This window comes from Brienomyrus brachyistius, unplaced genomic scaffold (assembly GCF_023856365.1).
Source record: "Brienomyrus brachyistius isolate T26 unplaced genomic scaffold, BBRACH_0.4 scaffold38, whole genome shotgun sequence".
Lineage (NCBI taxonomy): Eukaryota > Metazoa > Chordata > Actinopteri > Osteoglossiformes > Mormyridae > Brienomyrus > Brienomyrus brachyistius.
In genome coordinates, this window is record NW_026042313.1 from 3,404,238 (window position 1) to 3,422,171 (window position 17,934).

The 17,934-nt window shown below is 47.2% G+C and overlaps 1 protein-coding gene across 1 annotated transcript in view; it reads right to left on the reverse strand.

Annotated features, from left to right (window-relative positions):
* LOC125722401 (ankyrin repeat and SOCS box protein 18-like) overlaps window positions 1-17,934 on the reverse strand; it is a 97,641-nt gene that overhangs the window by 36,009 nt on the left and 43,698 nt on the right. The gene's annotated exons all lie outside the window — the stretch shown is intronic.

The window sequence follows — 17,934 nt, forward strand, 5'->3', positions numbered from 1 at the left end:
GTATATCGTGACAGAATGACAGACCACGCAAAGAAGCGGAGCAAGCACATTCCGGAAGAACCGGAACTCCGTCTGGGAGCCTGCGCGTTGGCCAGGCTTTGGCCCTTGAGCGAGGAGGAGGTGGATGAATCCCTGCTACTGTGGCCATCCGAACCGGACGCCACGGAGTTGCCACCGCCGCTCGAGCGGAATTACTTCCGGCCTGAGCGGGTGGCGAACAAAGGGGCCGCCACAGTAAGAGATGCCATCCCGCGAATCCCGCGGCGTCTTAAAGGGACCAAGCCCGTCTCATCTGTGCCGGCTCAGCTCGTACCACCGCTTACGGCAGAGACACTCCGGCCGGAGGTAATCGCTCCAACCCCGACTCACATTACCCAGTTCTTCACCCTCCAGGGGTTATACTGGAGGGTGAGGGATGAACTGGCCGGGCAGATGTCGCCCGAAGCGGACCAGCTCGTGATGCAGCTAGAGGAGGGGTTCGCTGCGTTCACTCCTGCTTCCCCCCCGGAAGTCCTGGAGCAGTTCGCAGCGGATCTCCGAGGGTTGCTCCTGCTCCGGAGAGCGGTGGATCCCGCTCCAGAACGGCCGTCGCTGCCCGCGGACCCCTCTCCAGTACAGCCGCCCGTGCAGCCGCCATTGCCGGCGGACCCCGCTCCCGTGCAGCCGCCTGCGCAGCCGCCTTCGCTGCCTGCTGCAGCTCCCGGGCAGGCGCCCCCACTGCAGCAACCTGCAGCTCCCGGGCAGGCGCCCCCACTGCAGCAACCTGCAGCTCCCGGGCAGGCGCCCCCACTGCAGCAACCTGCAGCTCCCGGGCAGGCGCCCCCACTGCAGCAACCTGCAGCTCCCGGGCAGGCGCCCCCACTGCAGCAACCTGCAGCTCCCGGGCAGGCGCCCCCACTGCAGCAACCTGCAGCTCCCGGGCAGGCGCCCCCACTGCAGCAACCTGCAGCTCCCGGGCAGGCGCCCCCTCTGCAGCAACCTGCAGCTCCCGGGCAGGCGCCCCCACAGCAGCCAGCTCCAGTTCCTGACCGCGCTCCAGTTCCTGACCGCGCTCCAGTTCCTGACCGCGCTCCAGTTCCTGACCGCGCTCCAGTTCCCGGGCAGGCGCCCCCACTGCAGCAACCTGCAGCTCCCGGGCAGGCGCCCCCTCTGCAGCAACCTGCAGCTCCCGGGCAGGCGCCCCCACTGCAGCAACCTGCAGCTCCCGGGCAGGCGCCCCCTCTGCAGCAACCTGCAGCTCCCGGGCAGGCGCCCCCCCCGCGGCCTGACCGTGTTCCTGTCCCGGCGCCCCGGCGACCTGACCGTGTTCCTGTCCCGGCGCCCCGGCGGCATGCAGCAGCTCCAGAGGCGCCCCCTCCGCCTGCAGCAGCTCCAGAGGCGCCCCCTCCGCCTGCAGCAGCTCCAGAGGCGCCCCCTCCGCCTGCAGCAGCTCCAGAGGCGCCCCCTCCGCCTGCAGCAGCTCCAGAGGCGCCCCCTCCGCCTGCAGCAGCTCCAGTCCCTGTCCTAGTCCCCGAGGTGGTCCTGGACAACTCCATCTTGGCTCCTCCCTCTTCGGAGGTGGAGGAGCTGGAATGGGACCCCTCGGGGACAGAACTCGTAACCCCTTGTCCCTCGCCCCGGCGACATCGACCCCGAACTAGGGTCGGCCTGTCTGTGTCCCGCAGGGGAAGGGGACACAGACGCAGGGCTGGGGTCCCGCCCGCCCTGCCCCCTGGCTCGCCCTCCCTCGCCTGCGCTGGGGCTCGGTTGGCGCCTGCGGGTCCTGGCCCTCCGGGTCGGCTGTCGCCTGCAGGTCCCTCTCCGGTGCCTCGTCGCCCTGCCTCGCTCCCCTCTCTGGGTCCTGGTCGGTCGCCTGGGGGTTCCCCGACGGCGGCTCCTCGGTCGCCTGCGGGGCCCTTACCTCCGGCCCTTTCCCGGACGTCGCCGCCTGCTGCGGCTCCCCCCTCCTCCGGGCCTTCGCCCTGGCCCCTTCCTACTCCCTCGTCCCCTTCCCCGGTGCTCCCTCCTGCTCCCTCCCTGGCCCCTCCGCGGGTCCCTCGCCCTGTCTCCTCGGCCCCTCCGGGGTCCCCTCCGGCTCCGGCCTCCCGGCCGCCTGCGGCCCCTCCGGCTGCCTCCCGTCGCCCGCTGGGGCTCCCTCGGGCTCCCCTCTGTTCCCCCTCCTTGTCTCCCTTCGCTCCTCCCTTTGTCCCTTCGGTCCTCTCTCCTCCTTCCGCCTTTGTCCCACCTCTCTCTGCTCCCTCCGGCTTTGTTCCTCCTGTCTTTGCTGCCCGTCCTCCTCTGTGCCCTCCGTTCACTCCTGGCCCTTGTGTCCCGCCTGTTCCTTCTGTGTCCCCTCTCTTTCTCTGTCGGTCCGTGTTCCCCGTCCTCTGTCAGGTTTTGTCCCTGGTCCTGTCTTTGTGCCTGTTCTGTCTCTCTGTTTAGTTCCCGGTCTTTTGTTCTTGGTTTTGGGTTTTGTTTTTCAGGTCTTGGTCCCCTCGTCCCGTTCGTCGCCTCCTCCTGGGCACGCCCGGTGCAGCGCGCCTTTGGGGGGGGGCTCTGTCATGCCCGGCTCGTCCGCTCCTCGTGTGTGCCACGCCCCCTGCCTTCCCACGTGTATTTCCTTGATTGTACCCTGCTGTATCTGCTTACTTTGATTAGTCTTGTCTGGTTTTAAGTCCTGGTCTTACCTGTTAGCGTTGTCTGTCATTGATGTTAGTCGGCGTGCCATGTTCCCGAGTCCTCGTCCTCCCAATAAATCCCCGTTTGCCCTAAGTCTGCCTGCTTGCTTGCCTCTCCGCTCATCACCTTACCCGTGCGCCTCTACCGCCGACGTATATCGTGACAGAAATGCTTTTCCGTCTGCTTTCTGGATTGTGCTTGAAGGAAGGGTGCATTAAAAAAGAAAACAAAATAGTATAAAGGTAAGCAAGAATAAAATATTAATAAAATTAAATAATAAGATAATCAAGATAAAATTACTACAAAACAAAAAAATACTAATTGAAAGCATTAGATGTGCAATGACAGTAGAGTATGATCAAAGTGCAGGAAGTGACATAAAGTGTCCATGTCCAGGATACATGGCATAGATGTAGAAACCTTAGCCTTTAGACTGTAGTAGCTCCTCCCTGTCTGCAGCAGAGTGAGGAAGCTGTTGTTGGGGTGGGTGGAGTCTTTTATGATTATCATGAGTGACCTAAAGGTTTGGGAATTCACGTTCAGCCGAAAGCACCACTCTGCACAGGCCTGTGCCATCGTGCTTGGAATGGCTCCCAAAACAGCCGGTAACAATTAACTCTCTCTCTGCCTCCCCGACATTCAGGAGGAGATTATTTTCCTGACTCCAGCTTGTCAGGTTCACCTTATCCTTCTGGTATGCCATTTCATAACTATTGAAGATCTGACCCATGATGACCACTTTGTCAGTGTGCCTGACAACGGTATTGGGGCTAAATGTGGCCATAATGTCATGTGTGTTCAGGGAGACGAACAGGAGGCTCAGCATACAACCCTCAGGACTTTGCAGTTTACACTTGATGATGTATACACCATTTGGGGTCTGCCCATAAGAAAGTCCAGAACTGTGGCAGAGAGTAGTGCTCAGATCCAAGTCCTTGATAGGGATTATTATACACTGCTCAAAAAATTAGAAGAACACTTTTTAATCAGAGTCAGTTAAACTTCTGGGATATTGTTCTGGTCAGTTAAGTAGCAGAGGGGGTTGTTAATCAGTTTCAGCCTCTTGAAATGAAATTAACAACAGGTGCACTAGAGGGGCAACAATGAGACAACCCCCAAAAAAGGAATAGTTTAGTAGGTGAAGGCCACTGACATTTTTCCCTCCTCATTTTTTCGGACTGTTTTTTCACTAGTTTTGCATTTGGCGATGGTCAGTGTCACTACTGGTAGCATGAGACGATACCTGGACCCTACAGAGGTTGCACAGGTAGTCCAACTCCTCCAGGATGGTGCATCAATGCATGCCATTGCCAGAAGGCCATTTAGGAGATTCCAGGAGACAGGCAGTTACTCTAGGAGAGCTAGACAGGGCCGTAGAAGGTCCTTAACCCATCAGCAGGACCGTTATCTGCTCCTTTGTGTAAGGAGGAACAGGATGAGCACTGCTCGAGCCCTACAAAAAGACCTCCAGCAGGTCACTGGTGGTGGTCAGAAATAGACTTCATGGGGGTGGCCTAATGGCCCGACATCCTCTAGTGGGCCCTGTTCTCACTGCCCGGCACCATGGAGCTCGATTATCATTTGCCATAGAATACCAGAATTAGCAGATCCACCACTGGTGCACTGTCCTTTTTGCAGATGAGAGTAGGTTCACCCTGAGCACATATGACAGACGTGGAAGGGTCTGGAGAAGCCATGGAGAATGTTATGCTACTTGTAATATTGTTCAGAATGACCGGTTTGGTGGTACGTCAGTAATGGTCTGAGGAGGCATATCCATGGAGGGAGGCACAGTCCTCTACAGGCTAGACAACAGCACCTTGACTGCCGTTAGGTACCGGGATGAAATCCTGGGACCCATTGTCAGACCCTATGCTGGTGCAGTGGATCCTGGGTTCCTCCTGCTGCACGACAATGCCCGGCTTCATGTGGTGAGAGTATGCAGGCAGTTCCTAGAGCATGAAGGAATTGATACCATTGATTGGCCCCCACATTCGCCTGACCTAAATTCAACTGTAAAGCTGCTGTTGATTTTCTGGATATTCTGAATGTTTTTAGCTTCACTCAGCATGTAAATTTTCCTACCCACACCCATGGTCATATTTTGGACTTCATATGTTCCATTGGCCTGAATGTTAGTCATCTTTCTGGTATCCACCTAACTGTTTCTGATCACCTAGCTATCATCTTCAACAATGATATTCCCGTACCTCTTTCAAAAAAATCTCGTAAAATAACCTTCCGTGATCAGAAATCTGTCTGTCCCTCTACTCTGTCTGAAAATTTCCCATTGCTAATGTCCAAATCTAAAACTGACTCTATCTATTACTGATCTTATTTACCTATATAATAGCTCACTGGTTGAAACCCTAGCACCACTGAAAACTAGGCTTGTGACTTTTTTTTTTTTACAAACTCTGGTATAATACTGAACTCCGTCAGATAAAATCTAAAGGATGACAACTGGAAAGACTTCACAAGACAACCAGCTCGCCAGCCCATATGGATGTGTTCAAGATCCACTTGTTGAAATACAAAGACGCTCTAAATGCTGCTCAGACTGCCTACTATACAAATTTCATTCAGTCTGGATATGGACATACTAAAATTTTGTTCTCAGCGTATTTCATTTAAGGTTTTGCTGTTAATCTACAAATATCTTCATAATCTGGCCCCATCATATCTAGCTGATCTACTGCATAGACACTCCCCCAAACATATTCTGCTGACTCTAATCTCCTTTCACGTCCTAAAATCACTAATTACCACTATTGGGGTGACAGGGCCTTTTCTGTTACTGCCCCCTCTCTAAGGAACTCCCCTCCTAGTGACATTAGGAACTCCTCATTTCTCTTATCATTTTCAAGACCTGTCACAACTGATGCGGGAAGACCAGGGAAGCAGGCGCAAAGAGCAGGATAAGGGTTGAACTAATGACGGCAACAGGAAACAGCTGGTGAACGTGGGGAATCCACATGGGGTTATCGAGGGGGGCGTGGCACACAGGAGGATCGGACGAGCGGGTCATGACAAGACCCATCTTTTCAAAATAGCCTATAATAGTTGACGGAACATTGTCCTGTTTGTTTGCCTAATGCGTGTATGTGTTTCTGTTTCTCTGATTTGCCTTTGTAAAGTGACTTTGAGTATCTAGAAAAGCGCTATATAAAATAAATGTATTATTATTATTATTATTATTATTATTATTATTATTATTATTATCCGCAGGGTTGTTTTTGCAAGATGTTTGCCCTTCTGGATGTTTGCGTCCAGTTGAACTTCATCTGTGAGCGATATAAGTTCACTCATGGTCAAGGTTCGTGACCTTGAGGAGCAACTGGCTCTCATCCAACACAACAAGGAGTTAGAGGAGAGAGTTAATATGCCTTTTATGGAGACGGTGTCTGCATCACAAGTGGGGAGGAGGGAGAATGAAGAACAGGTAGGTCGAGAGCTGGGAGAACGTAGGTCTTAGACGTAGAACAGGGCGTACACAGTTCACAGAGGCGGCATCACCTGAAGTGACTGTGTCTAACCTCTTTCATGTGCTTCCAGCTTTAGAGATGGAAGAGACTGGGGATGCAGGAGGGTCCTTGGGCACTGAGAAGCCCCCCCCCCCACCCTAGGAAGAGGGAGGTTGTGGTAGTAGGGGATTCAATTATTAGAGGAGTAGATAGTTATGTGTGCACCTGTGATAGAGGGTATCATACGGTGTCTTGCCTGTCTGGTGCCCAGGAAGGGGACCTTCCGAATTGTGTGCACAGGCTTTTAGCCCCAGCTGGGGTGGATCCAGTGGTCGCGGTGCATGTTGGCACCAACGACATAGGAAAGGGCAGGAGGACTATTCCGCAGGATAAATTTATAGAAGTCGCGGATAAGCTTAGAAGCAGAACATCCACGGTGCTGTTCTCTGGAATACTTCCCGTGCTACGTGCAAGTCAGGCTAAGTTAGCTGAGATAAGGAGATTAAATGCGCGGCTAAAAGGATGCTGTAGGAAAGAGGGGTTTAGGTTTATGGGGCATTGGAGGACCTTCTGGAACAGGTAGGACCTGCTCAAGCTGGATGGGTTGGATCTGAACCAGAGGGGAACCAGTGTGTTGGGGAGGCGTATGTGTAGAGTAGTTGAGGAACGTTTAAACTAGGGACTGGGGGGGGCAGGGAGGTTAGTTAAGAATTTAGGTGGGGAGTCGTCTTCCCCCTAATAAAACCCCGTTTGTCCTGACTTTCGCCTGCCTGCCCGTCGCTACCCACGATCCTGACAGATTGCCCACATTTTTCCTTGATTCCTACATGTGTCCCAGTTGGTGTCGCCATTTTGAAATGTGTGTCTGCGTGAGTGCGCATGCAAAAGATCGGGGCCGTTTTCAGTAATCATTTCAGCTGCGTTGTTCAAACAAGCCGGTCGCACGTACCAGAGCTGCGGGACTCGCTCATTTCGCCTTTTAGCTACCGTTGGACTTAAAGGTTATTCCTCCTAAAAGCTTGCTGGTTAAATGCTTTCTTCAGCCTAACTACCGCTAAAACATTCTTCTTCTAACATGTTGGTTAAATATGAGTTTCAGTGCTTCCTTCTCTTAAAATACTGATAAAATTTTTCTTCTTCTTTAAGCATGTTGGTTAAATATGAGTTTTAAGTCCTTTCTTCTTTTAAAATAAGCAAAGTGCCGGGGACAACACATGGCTGCAGCCGGACGGACCCCGCTGGACATTTATGCGCTAGCTTGCATTCATCCTGCTATATGTTTTATTATTCCTTAAAAACGTAATTAAAAATAACACATTAGTAGATACATGTAATGTATTTTTTATTCTTTTAAACTTTAACGGCAACCCTTATCTCCCAAACCATATGGCCCCTATCGGCAGCACATGGCATAAGCATGTATATATATATATGTAGATAACCCCTCGACCAATCAGAATAAGGGACACGCTCCTTCCTGCTTATGATATCATCCATTTTCCAAACTGCTTATCCTACTGGGTTGCAGGGGGTCTGGAGCCTTTCCCGGAAGCAATGGGCACGAGGCAGGGAACAACCCAGGATGGGAGGCCAGCCCATCGCAGAGCACACTCACACACCATTCACTTACACATGCACTCCTTTGGGGCAATTTAGCTAGTCCAATCAGTCTCAGTATGTTTTTGGACTATGGGGGGAAAACGGAGTACCCGGAGGAAAACCCTACCACGACATGGGGAGAACATGCAAACTCCACACACATGTGACCCAGGCGGAGACTCGAACCCGGGTCCCAGAGGTGTGAGGCAACAGTGATAACCACTGCACCACCATGCCGCCCCCTTATGATATCATACATGGAGCCAAATTAAGCACCGCCCAAGGTACCAACTAATATTTTTTTAATGTGGATCTGTCCAGCATGCCCCGAGCACTGGCTTGGGAAACACTGCCCTAGTGCCATAGAATGCATTTTTGTTACAGGCCCATCTACAACTCTATAATATGGCACTACAGTGAAGCAGGTTGGTTTCCCTTAACTGGCGGGCTCATTAGTATAGTCACGAGCTCTGCTCTGATTGGCTGGTATATAGTGAGGCACTGCAATGGCTCACACAGAATCAATTTGCCTTGTGTAACTGTAATTATCCCACTTAAGCCCAGGCACAATGTTAGCGTAATTATAATTTTGTTTTCACCATTGTAAAAAAAAACACTGAAATAATTTTTTCATGTCACTCAACAAATGATTTTATGATGCAAGTTTTATGAACAACTCCAAACTGCAAGCCGAGGAGCTTGTAAATGTGTTTGTAATGAATTTGGAGTTCTGCTTTCATTGTTTTTTTACTGCAGTATTGATTAGGTATTTGTTTAGCTAACTAAAAGTAGGCTACAGGAAGTAATGTCAGTATCACCGACTTCATAATATGTTTTACTACACCCCTGCTAACCTGTGGAACGTTTTCCCAAAAGTTCAGCTGCTAGCAACATAATTTGCAACCATGGAAATAAATAGTTTGAACTATGTAAGCTGCTATGGAAGCTTTTGAGAAACGTACCCCTGACTTAACTGTAAAAGATGAACATCAACCATCCCTGTTGACAGTTTGGTTCCTTGGGAGGGGTATGAAAAGTGCTGACATCCCCATCAAAGCCTTGAAGTGCATACTTATGCATACAACCTGCCATTTTCACTGTTGTCCTCCGCTTCATTTTACACAATACCAGCAGAATTGTTGAAGTCCGAATACGCACATGCATTGAGCTTGAAAGTGGGATGGCATACTGTAAAAGAGTGTCGTTTTAGAAAAGGGATGCCGATTCCCTCCTGGTGGGAGAGAAAGGGCCGGTGTGTATGCAGGTTTTTGGGATAACATGTAGGTCAACTGTTCAAACCCAGGTGTGAGGACTCTTCAGCCAATCAGTCCTCTAATTAGTAATCTTATTAGGGAGTTGCAGCGAAAACCTGCATACACACCGGCTCTTTGCGGATAAGATTGGCCACCCCTGGTTACGACTGTCACTTTACAATGTAGAAAGTCTTTTCCGTTTCCCCCTTTTTCATATTCAGGAATTATATTTGAAAGGGGAAACAATGCTGTTTGAGATTCACAGTATGTCATTTCCATGTCCCAAACTCATTTTACAGTAACTATACCTATCACATAAGGCACATGGAAGCAAGCAAAGGGGCTAATACACTCAAAACAACATGCAACGTCAATGACCGGACTGGGGAAACATCCTTAGGAGTCTTGGCATTGGTGGCCTGGCCTGGCGCTGGCTGGCTTCCTACCTAGAAGGCCGAACATACCAAGTGACATGGAATGGATCCACATCTACTCCACGTTGTCTTTCCACCGGTGTCCCTCAGGGCTCGGTTCTTGGCCCTCTCCTATTCTCCCTCTACACTAAATCTCTTGGCGAAGTTATATCCTCACATGGCTTCTCCTACCACTGCTATGCCGATGACACTCAACTCATCCTCTCCTTCCCTCCCTCAGACACTCATGTCTCCACTAAGATCTCTACATGCTTGGCAGACATCTCATCTTGGATGACCACTCACCAGCTAAAACTCAACACTAGTAAAACTGAGCTGCTTTACATCCCGGCTGACTTATCCCCCCTCCAGGACCTTGCGATCTCTTTCAACAACTCCCTGATCCGTCCTTCGGTTTCTGCTAGAAACCTTGGAGTTACCATAGATGATCGGTTGTCATTTTCCTCACATATCGCCAGTCTTTCTCGCTCTTGTCGGTTTCTCCTCTTTAACATCAGGAGGATACGTCTATTTCTTTCCACTCAGGCTACCCAGATACTCGTCCAGTCCCTCGTCATCTCACGCCTTGACTACTGTAACTCACTTATAGCGGGTTTACCACTGAGCGCCATCCGTCCCCTCCAACTGATTCAGAATGCAGCTGCTCATCTTGTTTTCAACCTTCCCAAGTTCTCCCACACCACGCCTTTGCTGCGCTCCCTCCACTGGCTTCTTGTAGCTGCACACATCAGATTCAAAACACTGATGCTCGCATACAAAGCCAAAAATTCTCTGGCACCATCCTACCTAAAGGACCTCATCACACCCCGCTCTGCACCACGATCTCTCCGATCCTCCAGCACTGCTCGACTGGTCCCACCTCCCCTCAAGGCACAAGGAAGTCACGCATCTCGGCTCTTCTCTGTCCTGGCACCTAATTGGTGGAATGAACTCCCCCTAGATGTCCGAACAGCTGAATCCTTGAATGTCTTCAAGCGACGACTCAAAACTTTTCTTTTTCAGAAATACCTGACGTAGAACTTCTATATTCTTACTCGACTCTTTTTCTGGTGTGTGTTTAAAAAAAAAAATAAAAAAAAATTCTGCACTACTCAATGGAGTTCTCAGAGATAGTATTCATAGCTTGGGTCCTTATTGAGCTAGCATCGGAAATTCATTGCAGAGTCTCAAAGCACTTATGTAAGTCGCTCTGGCTAAGAGCGTCTGCCAAATCCTGTAAATGTAAATGTAAATGTACTTAAACGCGGACTTAAATACACTGGACTATTGACAACAACAAGAAACAGCTGGTAAACACGGGGAATCCACATGAGGTAGATGAAGGGGCGTGGCACATGGGAGGATCGGACAAGCGGGGCATGACAATACTGAGGTAAAGTCAAATTTTCAGTCTATGGCACCTTTAAAATTAGAATTTGTGTTTAGTTACCTTATAGCTGATAGGAGCAGCTTAATAAGAAACCGATGTATATTAGTATTTCATGAGAACTTCATCACAAGGATTTTAATTTAATGGTACTATAGAAATTGAGTAATTATTTTGAGTAATTATTTATATGTTGTGCTAATAGTCAATTATTAATTTGAGTTGGAATATTTGTGTAATGGGGTGGGGGGGCTGCATATGGAGAGAAAGGGAGGAGAGTATGGTCATAAGACGATGACTGAAGCAGTGTGTGGATTAATGGGCAAAGCCTCTGTGGCGATGATTGGAATATTACTAGGTCAGGCCTGACTTGGGCAGAATAGTTGTGTCTATGGGCCATAGAGCAAGGCCCTTAACCCCGAGTTCCATGGGTGCTTCAGCAGTTGGATGCCCTTTGCTGCCAAGCTTGCTATCACATACGTATACTGAACAAAAATATAAACGCAACACTCTTGTTTCTGCTCCCATTTTTCATGAGATGGACTTAAAGACCTACAATTCATTCCAGATACACAATATTACCATTTCTCTCAAACATTTCTCACAAATCAGTCTAAATGTGTGATAGTGAGCACTTCTGCTTTGCTGAGATAATCCATCCCACCTCACAGGTGTGCCACATCAAGATGCTGATCTGACATCATGGGTAGTGCACAGGTGTACCTTATACTGCCCACAATAAAAGGCCACCCTGGAATGTGCAGTTTTTTGCTTTATTGGGGGTCTGGGGACTCAGAACCGGTCAGTATCTGGTGTGACCACCATTTGCCTCATGCAATGCAACACATCTTCTTCGCATAGAGTTTATCAGATTGTCAATTGTGGCCTGTGGAATGTTGGTCCACTCCTCTTCAATGGCTGTGCGAAGTTGTTGGATATTAGTGGGAACTGGTACACGCTGTCGTATACGCCGGTCAAGCACATCCCAAACATGCTCAACGGGTGACATGTCCGGTGAGTATGCTGGCCATGCAAGAACTGGGACATTTTCAGCTTCCAAGAACTGTGTACAGATCCTTGCAACATGGGGCCGTGCATTATCTGTCTGAGTGGCTGGTCTCAGACGATCTTGGAGGTGAACCTGCTGGATGTGGAGGTCCTGGGCTGGTGTGGTTACACGTGGTCTGCGGTTGTGAGGCCGGTTGGATGTACTGCCATATTCTCTGAAACGCCTTTGGAGACGGCTTATGGTTGAGAAATGAACATTCAATGCACGAGCAACAGATCTGGTTGACATTCCTGCTGTCAGCATGCCAATTGCACGCTCCCTCAATGCTTGTGGCATCTGTGGCATTTTGCTGTGAGACAAAACTGCACATTCCAGGGTGGCCTTTTATTGTGGGCAGTATAAGGTACACCTGTGCACTACCCATGATGTCAGATCAGCATCTTGATGTGGCACACCTGTGAGGTGGGATGGATTATCTCAGCAAAGCAGAAGTGCTCACTATCACACATTTAGACTGATTTGTGAGAAATGTTTGAGAGAAATGGTAATATTGTGTATCTGGAATGAATTGTAGATCTTTAAGTCCATCTCATGAAAAATGGGAGCAAAAACAAAAGTGTTGCGTTTATATTTTTGTTCAGTGTATATGTCTGCATTTGTCATAGAGAGCAAGATAGGGTAGGTGAAAAGAGAATTTCCTTATGGGGATCAAAAAGGTGTAATTATTACTGAAATTTCTATCCAATGTGCTGTGGCTTACCATAGGTTACATACTCTATATATAAGTTTGGTAGTATCAGTATTTCATTAGAACTTCATCATGTCTATAAGCGGGGTATATTATCGACCTTATTAAACAACTCATCAAACAACTCAGTTTTTATGGCAGTTTACTCAGTGTAGATGAACATAAATTCAGATTGAATTTTAGAAGGATAGAGGACTAACAGTGCGAATATGGACTAAAATATTCCAATATATTTTCTTTTTCAATAAGCATTGACATGATTATATATGTATAGACACACACACACAGTGGTACTTCGGCTCACAAACTGAATTCGTTCGAAGACTCGTTTCGTGCCCCGAAAAGTTTGTGACCTGAATCAATTTTTCCCATTTAATATTATGAAAATACAAATAATTCGTTCAAACCTCAGAAACACTGGGTTTTTTCAATTTTTTATGTTTTTCTGTGACCAAGAATATAGACTTAAATTAAAATAACCTTAATTATACACAAATAATGCTAAACTAAATAAAACAGTACAGAGCATATGCTTGTTTACGGGCTGGTCACTTGAAAGACATCAAAACACGCAAAAGAGCCACAAAACATCACCACAAAAAACTAAACAATTAACATTAAAAGACTGAGTAACAGTCAAAAACGATACAGTCAATTCGAAAATGTGATTTATTTAATAATACGGTACTTATAATACGGTAATACGGTAATTATTTTCATATGCCTAAAATTTTTACGTACATTTCGTGATGCTATGCATTGTGTGGCAATTAACTTCTTTGCTTGTACTGTAAACAAACAATACGCAGTTGCCACTATGTGTGAATGGAGAATTTAAGAGCAAAGAATGGTTGAAAGCCGAAAGCAGGGGTCAATAGCCGGAAGGGCAGTCCTACACGATCACGAGGGACGAACACACAGGGGAAGGGGAACAGGAGGAGCCGGTCTCAACAGGTGAAGCGGATCAGGTACGGGAACGAGTCTGGGGAAAGGGAGAAGACAAGGCAAGGTAAGTACAACAGGAACACAGAGCAGGTAGGGAATACTGGGAAGACGGAAGACAAGTAAACGCTCAGTAAGGCACATAACCATGGCACAATACTTCGCACGGAGATGTGCGTGCTCTTTGCTTTCCTATGATTCTCATTAGGGGGGAATACGGAGCACGTGGAGAGCCCCGCCTACTCGAGAGGGGCTGACGTATCGTTGGTGGCGGGTTCCACCTGAGGGGGCGTGACAACACCCATGTATTTTATACCTGACCACTAGCCCACCTCATATATCTATTCATTATCTCATTAACTTTTTTAACTAATTAAGTTAATTAATTAAGCGAGCTGGTGGTGGGAGTGGCACTCTCTTGGTTTAAATCTTACCTCTCAGACCACTATCAGTACTGTATGTGAATTTAAATAGTGATTCCTCAGAACATGTCAAGGTCAGATACCACAAGGGTCAGTTTTAGCTCCCCTACTATTTTCACTATACGTTACCCTTAGGCTTAGTTATTCGTAAGCATGGAGTTTTGCAGATGATACACAATTATATATATCGGCCAAACCAGACAATAGACAGCAACTTCAGAGAATGGAAGAATGTTTAATTCATATCAAAAAGTGGATGCAGTTAAACCTAGACAAGACTGAGGTTCTTCTTACAGGCATTAAAGCCACCGGAAGTAAACTATCGGACATCATAGTCAATCTGGATGGACTATCTATTACACCAAGTACTGTTGTTAAAAACCTTAGTGTTATTCTAGATTCTAGCCATACCGCTTACTTTCACCTGCGTAATATTGGCAAGTTAAGAAACACGCTCTCCTTTCAAGATGCAGAGAAATTGGTTCATGTTTTTATTACCTCTAGGCTCAATTACTGTAAAGTCTTATTCGCCGGCTGTCCAAATAGATCATTAAATAAACTCCAGCTAGTCCAGAATACAGCAGCCAGAGTCCTCACCAAAACTAAAAAATATGATCATATTAACTCAATTTTGTCTTCACTGCACTGGCTGCCAGTTAGATTTTGTGCTGACTACAAAACACTGCTCTTAACCTATAAAGCTGTAAATGGTCTTGCACCGCAGTATGTGAGTGACCTCATCTGCAACTACATTCCGTATCATACTCTTAGATCACAAGATGCAGGTCTTTTATCCATACCCAGAATAAAGAACATTATCTTAGGGGGAAGAGCATTTGCTCATAAAGCACCCTAACTATGGAATAAACTTCTTATTGGTGTTCGGAACTCAGACACAATCTCTGCTTTTAAGTCAAGGCTTAAGATGTACCTCTTTAGCCAGTCTTTTGGATAGTTAAATCCCTTTTTCTAAGGTGAATGGGAAATCTGGAGGTTCATAGTCATTTGAGATTATAGGTGGAAAGGAGGATTGGTGCTGCCGTCCTGCCACTCTCGCCGATCACTTAAGCTGTGAACAGTAGGTTGGCTTGACTCCAAAAGCCCTGGAAACCCTCATGCCTGTGCTTCCTTCCAGGTCTCTCTTTTAGCCAGGCTGTCATAGTTGCTTTAGTCCTGCCGGTTAGGTGTAGGGCAATAACTCTTCGCCATCTTCTCTTTTCCGAGCTGATACCGAGCCGACTCTACACCGTGTGAACCCGCACCTGGACTCCTGGATATAACTACATGAAACCAACTGGGACTTTATAACTATATGAACTCAAAGAATGTCAATATAAATACAGTTTCATGCTCCCCGGTTGCCCAGAGGAGGATGGGGTCCCCTTCCGAGTCTAGGTTCCTCTCAAGGTTTCTTCCTACTAGAGGGAGTTTCCTAGCCACTCTCTGGTTCGCCACAGGCTTGCTCGGTGGGGTTATGACCGGTTAAATGTAAAGTGCTTTATGAAAATGACTGTTGTTAAAAGCGCTATATAAATAAAATTGAATTGAACTGAATTGGTGAAATTTAATAAATATATAGAATGGTTTGGGTGCCACTGAGGAGAGATTTTGGGACTGAAGTGGTGTTCATCTAGCTTTCCAAGTAGATATCAGTAACGTTTTGGAGAACAGAAGACATTTTTACTAGTTTTTATTGTGTTACTCATAATTTTCATATGTTCTTATGTTAAATTATATTTTTTTTGTTCTAAGAAAATGTGCACTTACTACCTAGATAAATAGCATTAAATATTTCTTTTGAGTGCCCAAGACTTTTGCACAATACTGTATATCTTCCTGGGTTTTTACTGATCATATTTAGATTTAACATCCTCAGTGGCTGCATTTCTCCATTCAATGTAATATATTAATTTTCACAGCCAAAGTGTATTCTGGACATCAGTCGCCCTTTTTTAAATGGTAGCTGGGTGATTCCAGAGAAATGGGGTTATGGGAGTGAGTCACTAGGACATTATGTGACTGCCTTACAGCTGATAGATTACACTGTCAGCCTAACCACATCATTACCTTGCACATTCCTGCTACATCAGCAGATATGGGGCCTCTTCATCTCTCTGAATGGACAGAGTGTAATACATCAGGTCAGAATGCTGGACCACACTACACTGAACCAGAGAGTTTGCTTTGCAAAGAGAGACTTTAATCAGAACAAGAACGTTTGCATTTAAAAATAGTTACCTATATGAACCCTACAAATATATTTTGTCAACAAGCCATTTCATTTCAATATCTCAGTTATATTTCAGTGTGTTTATGATTAACCAGCCTGGTCAGTGTTTATTTGTATTGCTTAATTTTCAACTTTATATTAATTATTTTTATGTGTACCTAAGTCCTCGTTTGTGATGAAAGAACTGGTCTCAGGCCGGTTTGAGGCTGGAGGGACAATCAGAGATTTAGGTTGCGTATAAAAACATTATTATCTGACACTGTCTCAGTCTTGGGAAAAGCATGTGTCATAGTGTTAACCCTCTGAAGTTTGAGGCCTCTCAGCCACTTTTGATAGAGTCTGGCATGCATTGACACTTTTAAATATTTCACTTGTCTAAAAACATTTATCCCAAAATACTTTTATCCAGCATAAACTCAGCAGCAATAATCTGAGACCAATTAGAATGTCATTCTTCTATTTTTTTGTATATAGCAACTTTAAACAAATACTTTTCAAAACCTATTTTCAGAAGTACTGAGAAATTGTAAAAAAAAAAAAAAAAAAAAAAAAAAGGTATAAATATTCGTAGCCAAGACTTTTGAGATCTGGAGCTTATAGACATAGGAGATGCAAAGGGGATTGAAGCATTCAGAAATTTAATGTGTTTTGCTTACTAAAATCAGTGGCCTACACAATGACTATTGATGAGATAATGGTAGGTAAACCTGTAATGGTTTGCATACTGTAAAAGGAATGTCACAAGAGGAGTAATCAACTGAATTTACAAATTTATATTATTTATATTAAAACATGCAAAGTGACACTAGACCCAGACTGTTACTGCCCCCACACCCTTCAGTTTGGAATGTCAGTTTGAAATGTAAGAAAAGAAGACAATAACAGCCTTTTTACACTTTATAACATACAATGGGTTAAATGAATAAAAACTGCAATCACACTCATATTACATATTATATATGTATAATATATATGTTCATTTTAGAAGAAATTCACAGATTTGACTGTTATTGTCACGATCGGGGTGCAGCGAGCGCGGCGATCGTGCGTGTAAGGAGCAATGAGTAGGCAGACAGGCGAATACGGGGCAAAACGGGAGTTTACTGGGGAAACAGGGACCAGGACACAGCTCACGCTTACAAACATTAGAAAACATCAATGACGGACAACGCTAACAGGTAAGACCAGGACTTAAAACCAGACAAGACTAATCAAAGTAATCAAATACAGCGGGGTACAATCAGGGAAATACACGTGGGAAGGCAGGGGGCGTGGCACACACGAGGAGCGGACGAGCCGGGCATGACAGAGCCCCCCCCCAAAGGCGCGCTTCACCGGGCGCGCCCAGGAGGAGGCGACGAACGGGACGAGGGGACCAAGACCTGAAAAAACAAAACCCAAAACCAAGAACAAGAGACCGGGAATTAAACAGAGAGACAGAACAGGCACAAAGACAGGACCAGGGACAAAACCTGACAGAGGACGGGGAACACGGACCGACAGAGAAAGAGGGGACACAGAAGGAACCGGCGGGACACAAGGGCCAGGAGTGAACAGAGGGCACAGAGGAGGACGGGTAGCAAAGACAGGAGGAATACGAGGAGCAGAGACGGGCGGAACGAAGGGACGAGCAGAAAACGAAGGGACAGAGACAGGCGGGACAAAGGCAGGGGCATAGGGAGACAAGGAGGGGGAACCAAGGGGAGCCCGAGGGAGACCCAGCGGGCGACGGGCGGCAGTCGGAGGGGCCGCAGGCGGCCGGGAGGCCGGAGCCGGAGGGGACCTCGGAGGGGCCGAGGAGGCAGGGCG